This window comes from Mesitornis unicolor, unplaced genomic scaffold (genome assembly GCF_000695765.1).
Source record: "Mesitornis unicolor isolate BGI_N332 unplaced genomic scaffold, ASM69576v1 scaffold1010, whole genome shotgun sequence".
Taxonomy (NCBI): domain Eukaryota; kingdom Metazoa; phylum Chordata; class Aves; order Mesitornithiformes; family Mesitornithidae; genus Mesitornis; species Mesitornis unicolor.
Window position 1 is genome coordinate 12,626 of NW_010158739.1, and position 7,678 is coordinate 20,303.

A 7,678-nucleotide genomic window follows, 5' to 3' on the forward strand; every position below is an offset into this window, starting at 1 on the left:
AACCAGAGGTAACAGTTACTCAAAAGGCAACACCCTCTCCTCAAGTGCTGCCTTCCCTCTGCACCTGATCCAAAGCTCACGACTTAATGCACATCTCTAGACCAGCATAACTGGTCCTACTGAAATTTGCTTCATGAAACTCTCTACACAGAATTTTAAAACCTATGAAATAAAATGCTTAGCTTTAGGTTTTGCCTTTTACATTTTCATCCAACGGCTGATATAGACACACAGCCAATATACTTCCCATACGCTCATGTAGGTCAGTCCATAGTCCTTCATGTCACAGCTAGTTTGGAGCACGCTCTTCTGAAGCAATAAATCCAGCTCAAGAAGTGTCTGTGCAGTTTTTCTCTATGGTAACCACCCTGAAAAGCAGGTAAAGAAATCTGACAACCGAAGTGGTCTCTCCCAGCTCCTCCAGACCACTTAGTGACAGTGGGGCTGTTTTTGTCCCGGCTGCATAACAGAGACCACCATTTATTTACTAAGGAATTCACACAACTCCAGCAGTTTCCTTACCTATGAAGCTGAAATATTTACAGCGTTATCTGCTGTGTTCATAGCATGGGAACACGCACCCTGCTGCAGATGTTTTAATGTGTTGTAGATCCTGCAGCTGACAAAGAAAAATAATCACATGGTGTTTTAATGACAAAATTGTAAGGAAACAATGACTGAGTTAAAAACTTGGGTGATTGGCCCAACTGGGAGAGTCATCAAGAGTAGCAAACAAGAGCTGGGACCTCCCAGATCTTGCCTGCAAGTCGCGTTTTTAGAATGAACTGAAACAAGAGGTTTCGTTTCTTAGTACCTGGCCACTTGTTTCTTACAGGCAAGAGGCAAGCACCTTACGTTCTCCCCGCTTTGCTAAATCATCGCAGTAAGCCAAGATCAGGGTAGACTATTTGAAAAAAACTTTAAGATCTATGATACTATATAAATAAATAAAAAACTCTCCAAACCCAACTGAAAAGCCTGGGCTTTATTTCAAAATAGTTCTTCACAACAGGTGTGTAATGAAAACCCAAAACTTCACAGCAAGAGACACCAGGTGACACTCCTCAGTAATTCTGGAGTTAAATCTAAAACAATTTAATGAAAATATGTACGCCCTTATTGTTTAAGGGTCATTCACACTACTGCATTTCTTGGATCAGAACCCGTATTTTATCGCAAAATCTAGAGTGCATTATTAGGCTTTCGCAGGTTTATTTTACAAGTTTAAAACTCTGAGCCATGAAATAAGCTTTATGTAGTTAAAAAAAGGAAAGAAAAAGGTTTCTTGCTCTGAACAACAACATTTTACAGTATTTCATCATGGCAACCTTGAAATAATGCAGTGGTATATCTGGAAGGGAGGAAAGATACACAAATCATTGTAAATCCTGATGTACATTACTCCAAATAGCATCACAGAGAGAAATACAAATTTCATCGGATCTTCTCATCAAAACACCTCTAAAACATCACATATGGGCCATGAAATTGAAGAAGTTGCCTCCCTATTTTCATCAGATTTTTTTCTGTAGCACACCAGGCTCTTATCATGTCGCTTAAAGGACAGTGAACTCCAGGCAATTACAAATTCATGAGCACTGTGCTGGGTGCTACTCAGAGGCAAAAATAAGTCATCCAATTTGTTTATGAAAGCCTGAAGGGACACCCACACGCTCAGAGTTTCCTACCTATTAATGTAATGGCTCTAAAGAGCTGTATCCATTTTGTAGTTTAAAGCTATTTTTAGCTATTTTTAAAGGGTTTATATTTTGACCATCACATAATCAAACAAAAAAAGACAGCAACGGGATAAATTTATTCCCAGAGCTCTCCAGAGCATGGAGGACGCTGCTGCGGTGAGAGCCGACCTACCCCTGCCCCCCGGCAGGGCAATCCGACACAGTCGGCTCAACGCCGCTGACACTGGAGGTGTCACGGTGGCCACCAGCTCCACGTGCCACCAGATGGTTTAAACAGCCAGCACATGAGGCTGCAAGCTTATCCCCAGCTGCATTTCAAGCTCAGTTTTTCAGAAGTGTAGAAGTGACTGTTATAGTACCTCTGAACACTAAAAAATTCTGGGAGTTTTAAAATTCATTTTCACATTGTTAGCTTAGATGACAGGACTTTGATTTGCCCCTTGGCCTAAGTTAGAAAGCACACTGAACAGTTAGATTTAACTGAGGTTAACATGGAATCAAGCTACGGAGCAGTTACGTTGTGGTACCCAAGGAAAAGGTGTGTTTTAGTGGAAGGACGTGTATGTCTTTAAATATGAAAAGCCTGTGATATTATCTGGGGCAAAAAGTGATTTCATTATGTAAGTGCAAGACAAGGAATAAGATCCTTTAACGTAAACGTATGCTAGCGTAGCTATGTAGCGTTTGTCATAACACCAGCTGACTTTGAAAAAGTAGGTTGCTATTTTAAAAACTGTTTATTCTCCTTTTGCAAGAAAATGTAACTCAGATACTGATTTTCTGGAAGCTACACCACAGGAAAACTGGCCAGAAAGAGACACACACACACCAGGTCCTTAACAAAAAGTAAGAAAACAGATGCACACTGCACTCATGGAGGGAAAAAGATTTAAAAGTCATTCGTTGGTCACAGAGGGCTGGAGTACCTCTCACAAAACAAATATTTATTGTTTTATTTTCCTTCTGTTTGATGAGACAGGGGAAGGCAAACGTGAAGTATGTTCTTCAGGAGTCTAAGAAAATCCACGGATCTTCATTATGAGCTTACTAGTAATAAAATACCCAAATCTCTTAAATTCTAGAGAGTTGCACAGTGCAGCACGCACTGATCTTCTTCTCCACTGAAAAGGTTCAAAAAGAAGCTTCCAAATCCCAATCTGGTGCCACTGCAGGGAAAGCCACAGCACGACCATGTATTTCCCCAAGACACCTACACTGCTCACTGGCTCACACCCCTTACAACCCCCCGTTCTTTGCCCTATGAATCTCTCCCCACCACACACTTCTCCTTTCATAGATCCCCTTCCTTCCTGCCTCCTCTGTGCCAGCCAGAGATAGCACTTTAGGAAATAGCCTTTTTGCATACTTCAGTTTATCATTTCAGCTCGGTCCACCCCTCAGTGAGTCTGTCTGACCTCAACACATCCAGTGCTCTTCCCAACCTATTTACAGGCACGACTGCAAACATTAACATATATAACAGGAATTTTGTCCACACTGGAATCATGAAAAATGGCTATATCTGTTTCATTCAGGTGCTCAAAGTCTGTGTCTGGACTGGAATTAAAAAGTTTATTGAAAAACTCGACAAAAGTTTAGTTTCACATGGAAATACTACTGTTAAAAGAAGACAAGCTCCATCTAGCCTGTACCAGCCAAGACAGAATCAATCACTAATACTACACAACTTACCCACCAGCTTTCTAAGTTTATTCTTATTGAACATATGTATTTTTTTCTGGCTAGTAATAAAAGAGACACACACACACAGGTGAAATATGGATGTCTAATGTCCAAAACACCATTAACATAATCTAATAATTGTATACAAGAAGAGAATGTTTATCCTCTATGAAAAGAGCACCGGATGGCTGGAAATCTAGAAAGAAAAGACGACATTGTGCTGCTTTTATTCAACACCCAGAAAGACCTGAAAGCTTGCTCTATCAGCTATCCCATGTGCTTACAAGATGCTCCTCTTGTGGGTAGAGTCATTGAAGTACCAAATATATTTTTATCTGCCATAATGCAGTAAACCGTCCATCACCACCACCACGCACCAGCTTTACACAACACACCAATAAAATGGTCCAACAGCCTATTTTATAACCATAGGCACTGAATTTCCTGGGCAGCCTCAGTGAAGCCAGTAGTTCCTTGGGGCATAAGGCAGGGACAACACTCAGCAGGACAGGAGGACACTCCAGGTAGGACCACACAGACTGGGGGGTTTGGGGTTACCTGAAACCCTCAAGGGTGTCCATGTACTTTGTCCCTCAGAGGTTCTGAGGCAGCACTGTCCATGCTTTATAAAACACAGAGGCTGATAAAAACTGGAAACAGAAACCTGTTCAAGGTCATCCAAAGAACACAGCAACTACAAATACAAATCGAGGTTTCCAGATTAGAAAGAGCTAGGGCAGCAATATCGCTGAATAATCACCTGCTGCTGTTTTTGCTTTTTTTTCTCTCCTTTTTTTTTTTTCCTTTCTTTTTTTCCCCCTCATTTCTTTTGGCTGATTTACCCATCACACACATTGACTTCAGAAGCTGATTTTTCTGAATAAAAGCAAAGTACATGAACGTATCACTACGTGCAACCTTTCCAAGGTATTCATTCCTACAGTACCTCAGCAGCACAAGCAGGAGCGACTTCCTCACCACTGAGTACCTCAGCATCAGAAAAACACCGCTGCAGTAACTCCTCCACCCTGCAAGCACGTTCTCAGCTGCTCTCTAATAGGGGTCACACAGACCAGTGCTGTGCTAAGCTCTCAGGAAAGGACTATGCACAAAACAAAAGGCCTTGCTGCTTGCTGAAGTCCTCCTCTCTCTCACAGCATTTCAGACTAATCACCAAGCAATACAGGTAACAGTGCTTGGTCATACAAACTAAAATGTAAAATTCTTTTAACACGCATTTAATGCTCTTCTGGCCTCAGCCCATGTCCTCCTGCTGTTTTGGTGGGCATGGGACCCGCACCACAGCACTCCCAGCAGAAACAACTGTGTCCCTCTCTTCATTACTGCTGGTCCATTTCTCTTTGCTGACTTTCTTCCGTGATGGTTCCAGATCTCCAGGGATTTTTTTTTTCATAGCTTTTTCTATTTTAGGAACAAATATACAGACACAAGTTTCCTCCATCTTCTCACAAGTTCACTTAAGGAAAAGCACAAAGACTGCCATTATCTCACAGTTTGGCTTTTGCAATTATGCTTTACAGAGAGCTGGGCCACAAATATTAGTGATATGCTTGGAGAGATATTTGTATTGTAAGGGTCACATTCATATTCACATTTCTCCTGGCACCTCCAGCAGCTCCCTTCTGAATGCAGTTTAATACAGGAAACAAAATACGTTTCATTTTAAAACACACACGCACAAATTTACTCGTTAAAACAAAAAAAATCACAGCATTTGAGGAAAGGTTAACAAGGATTTCAGTTGATTCAGCCCCTCCCTCAATGAGTCTGCTAAAAAAAAGGCATACAGGTAATTTAGGTTTTGGATATACAGAAGGTAGGGAATGCTGCTTCACTTTCACTGCTGTTTATTCGGAGAAGAGCATGGATTTTTTCCATCATCTGAACAGATTCAGGAAAAGCTTCACATTTGTCCTATATTCTTTAAAAAGCAGCCATCAGGATCTCAGCTCGGAGAAGAAACAAAGAACACGTCTCATGGTCTCATACTTGTTAGTTTAGGATAAAAACGTCAACATTTAGCAAATTCACTATATACAGCATGCTTCACCTAGAATATCTTGCTACCCCTTCAACAAAAAAATCAAGCATTGTACAGGTTATGTCAAGAAGAGGCCAGAATAAAATGTGACACTGACCAGAAGAATGGATAAAGAGCACAGATACTGTCATAGGTGTAAGACATTGTCTTTATTTCTTTCAACTCTTTTTCAGGACCTTAAGACACTACAGAAGCAGTTTCCACTGCCATTTCATTGTGCAATGAGTGTGCTAATATGTGTATTAATCCAGATCAGAGGCATCTCGCATCACTAACGCACGTTTCTGACCACCGCTTCCTCTGCCCTCTCCCAAAACTGCTTGAGACCTCCTGCAAAGCCCAGCAAGCAGCACTGCATTACAGTACCCCAGTGTTCTGGACTGCAGTTTTGGTATGGTCCCAGGAGTTTTCCTGCACTTTGGAGTTTGGGATTTTAAAGTACAGCTCTGCAGCAACTTAAGTAGTTATGACTAATTCAGACATAACTTGTAACAAAATTTCTATGCTCATTTCATTAATTGCTTTCAGTAGCAGCCTCCTCCTCCATCGTGCCAGCACAGCCCCTTGTACCACCCCACGTTCGCTCCATCAAGAAACTGATCCAAACAATTAACCCAGCAAAAATGGTCCATTTTCTGACCTGATTTGTTCCCCAGCCCCACTCCACATCTATCCACACCAACAGGAATAAACAGCCAGGGCCAGGAACTGCTTATGCCTGTGCTGGCAAAACCCTCAAACGCAGCTATTGGAATATCTCCGTTAGAAGTTCAGCCACTGAGTTTTTCAAGAAAAGGAGTAATTTCAGACCACTCATTTATCAAAACATAATTAATGCAATACCTCATCCTGAAGCCTACACACAGTTCCTGGGTGGTTACTGAAGACCCTGGCAACTCAGCAGTGAGCGTCTCCTTCGGGAGACAACTACATTTGCCTATAATTAATATACTGTTACACCTTCTGCTAATTCATTGTATTTGTCAAGTACGCTAAGAAAATAACTGTGCTGCTAATGTGTTAGGGTGTAACACCAGGATACAGTCATTGTCTCAAAGACAACACTGAAGTCGGAAATCCTGTCATCTCCAACCCGCAGAGCGGGCTGTTGAGGCAGAAAGAAAACCCACAGTGAATGACACCAGTTTTCAGCCAGGGGTATCATCAGGAATGATGGATGGCTCCTTAGCAGGTAGGAGAGCATAGTGGAGATAATACATATTGAGAAAAAAAAGAAAAAAGAAAACCCTCGATATATTGTCAAGCATATAAATTACAAGTTCCAGAGAAAAACTGGAAAAAAAAGACCGCTGAACTGAAAGTACTGTTTTAACTCTGAATTGTTTGTCTGCTGAATCCAGACTGACACTACATCTCGCGATACTGTGCCATCATTCCCCTTCTTTAAGAACATGCAGTACTCAGACTCTTTCAGTTACTGGGTAACAGAGAGGTCCGGGTTTGTGATTTCAGCCTTAAGACTTATTTTCTTGGGATTTATCAGGTCATAAGAGGCCCTCAGTGTTGTTTTAATGCAGATTTTTAGCAACCTTAACTAAAAAAGAAATAGTAAATTACAGCTGCTGGGGGGGGGAGGGGGGAATAAAAAAAGTTTGCTTCACTGGGCACTGAAGTCAGATGTTTAAGATGAACTCAGCTGGTGAACAGGCAGCGCTCAGCAGGTCAGCTCGGACCCTTCTTCAGACAAACACAGTTTTGGTTCCAACCGAAGGGAGATCACCAAAGGTGGGCAGTGAAGAAAAAAAGCAGCCACTCGGGTTAGGATGTAAAACCTGGCAAGTACCCGTCCCCTTGGCGTACTTTTATTCCCCTCCCCCCTTAGCGTTGCAGTCACAAAGAGTCAACACACCATTTTAACTGACATTAAATCTCATTTTAAATAATCTATGCTTAAATTTCATTTTTCCACTTGAAATTCAAAATGCAAGTTTTAGTATCGCATCCTTATGTACAGGCACATCCTCAGATGAGTTATAAAGTACTAAGATTTAATATTTCAGAATGTTAAACCCAGAGAGAAAACAGATCGTCAGTAAACAAACCTACTTGGTGTCCTCAGGAAAACTAGAAATAAAGGGTAAAATAAGGGATGGGACTAATCTTCTTACAGGCAAGGAAAGTAGACTCGGTCTCCCAGGACCTAGTGAGTCCTTTTAGGAAAAGGGGAAGGTAGATCACCATGGCAACAGAGTATTTTATGAGATACTTTAGT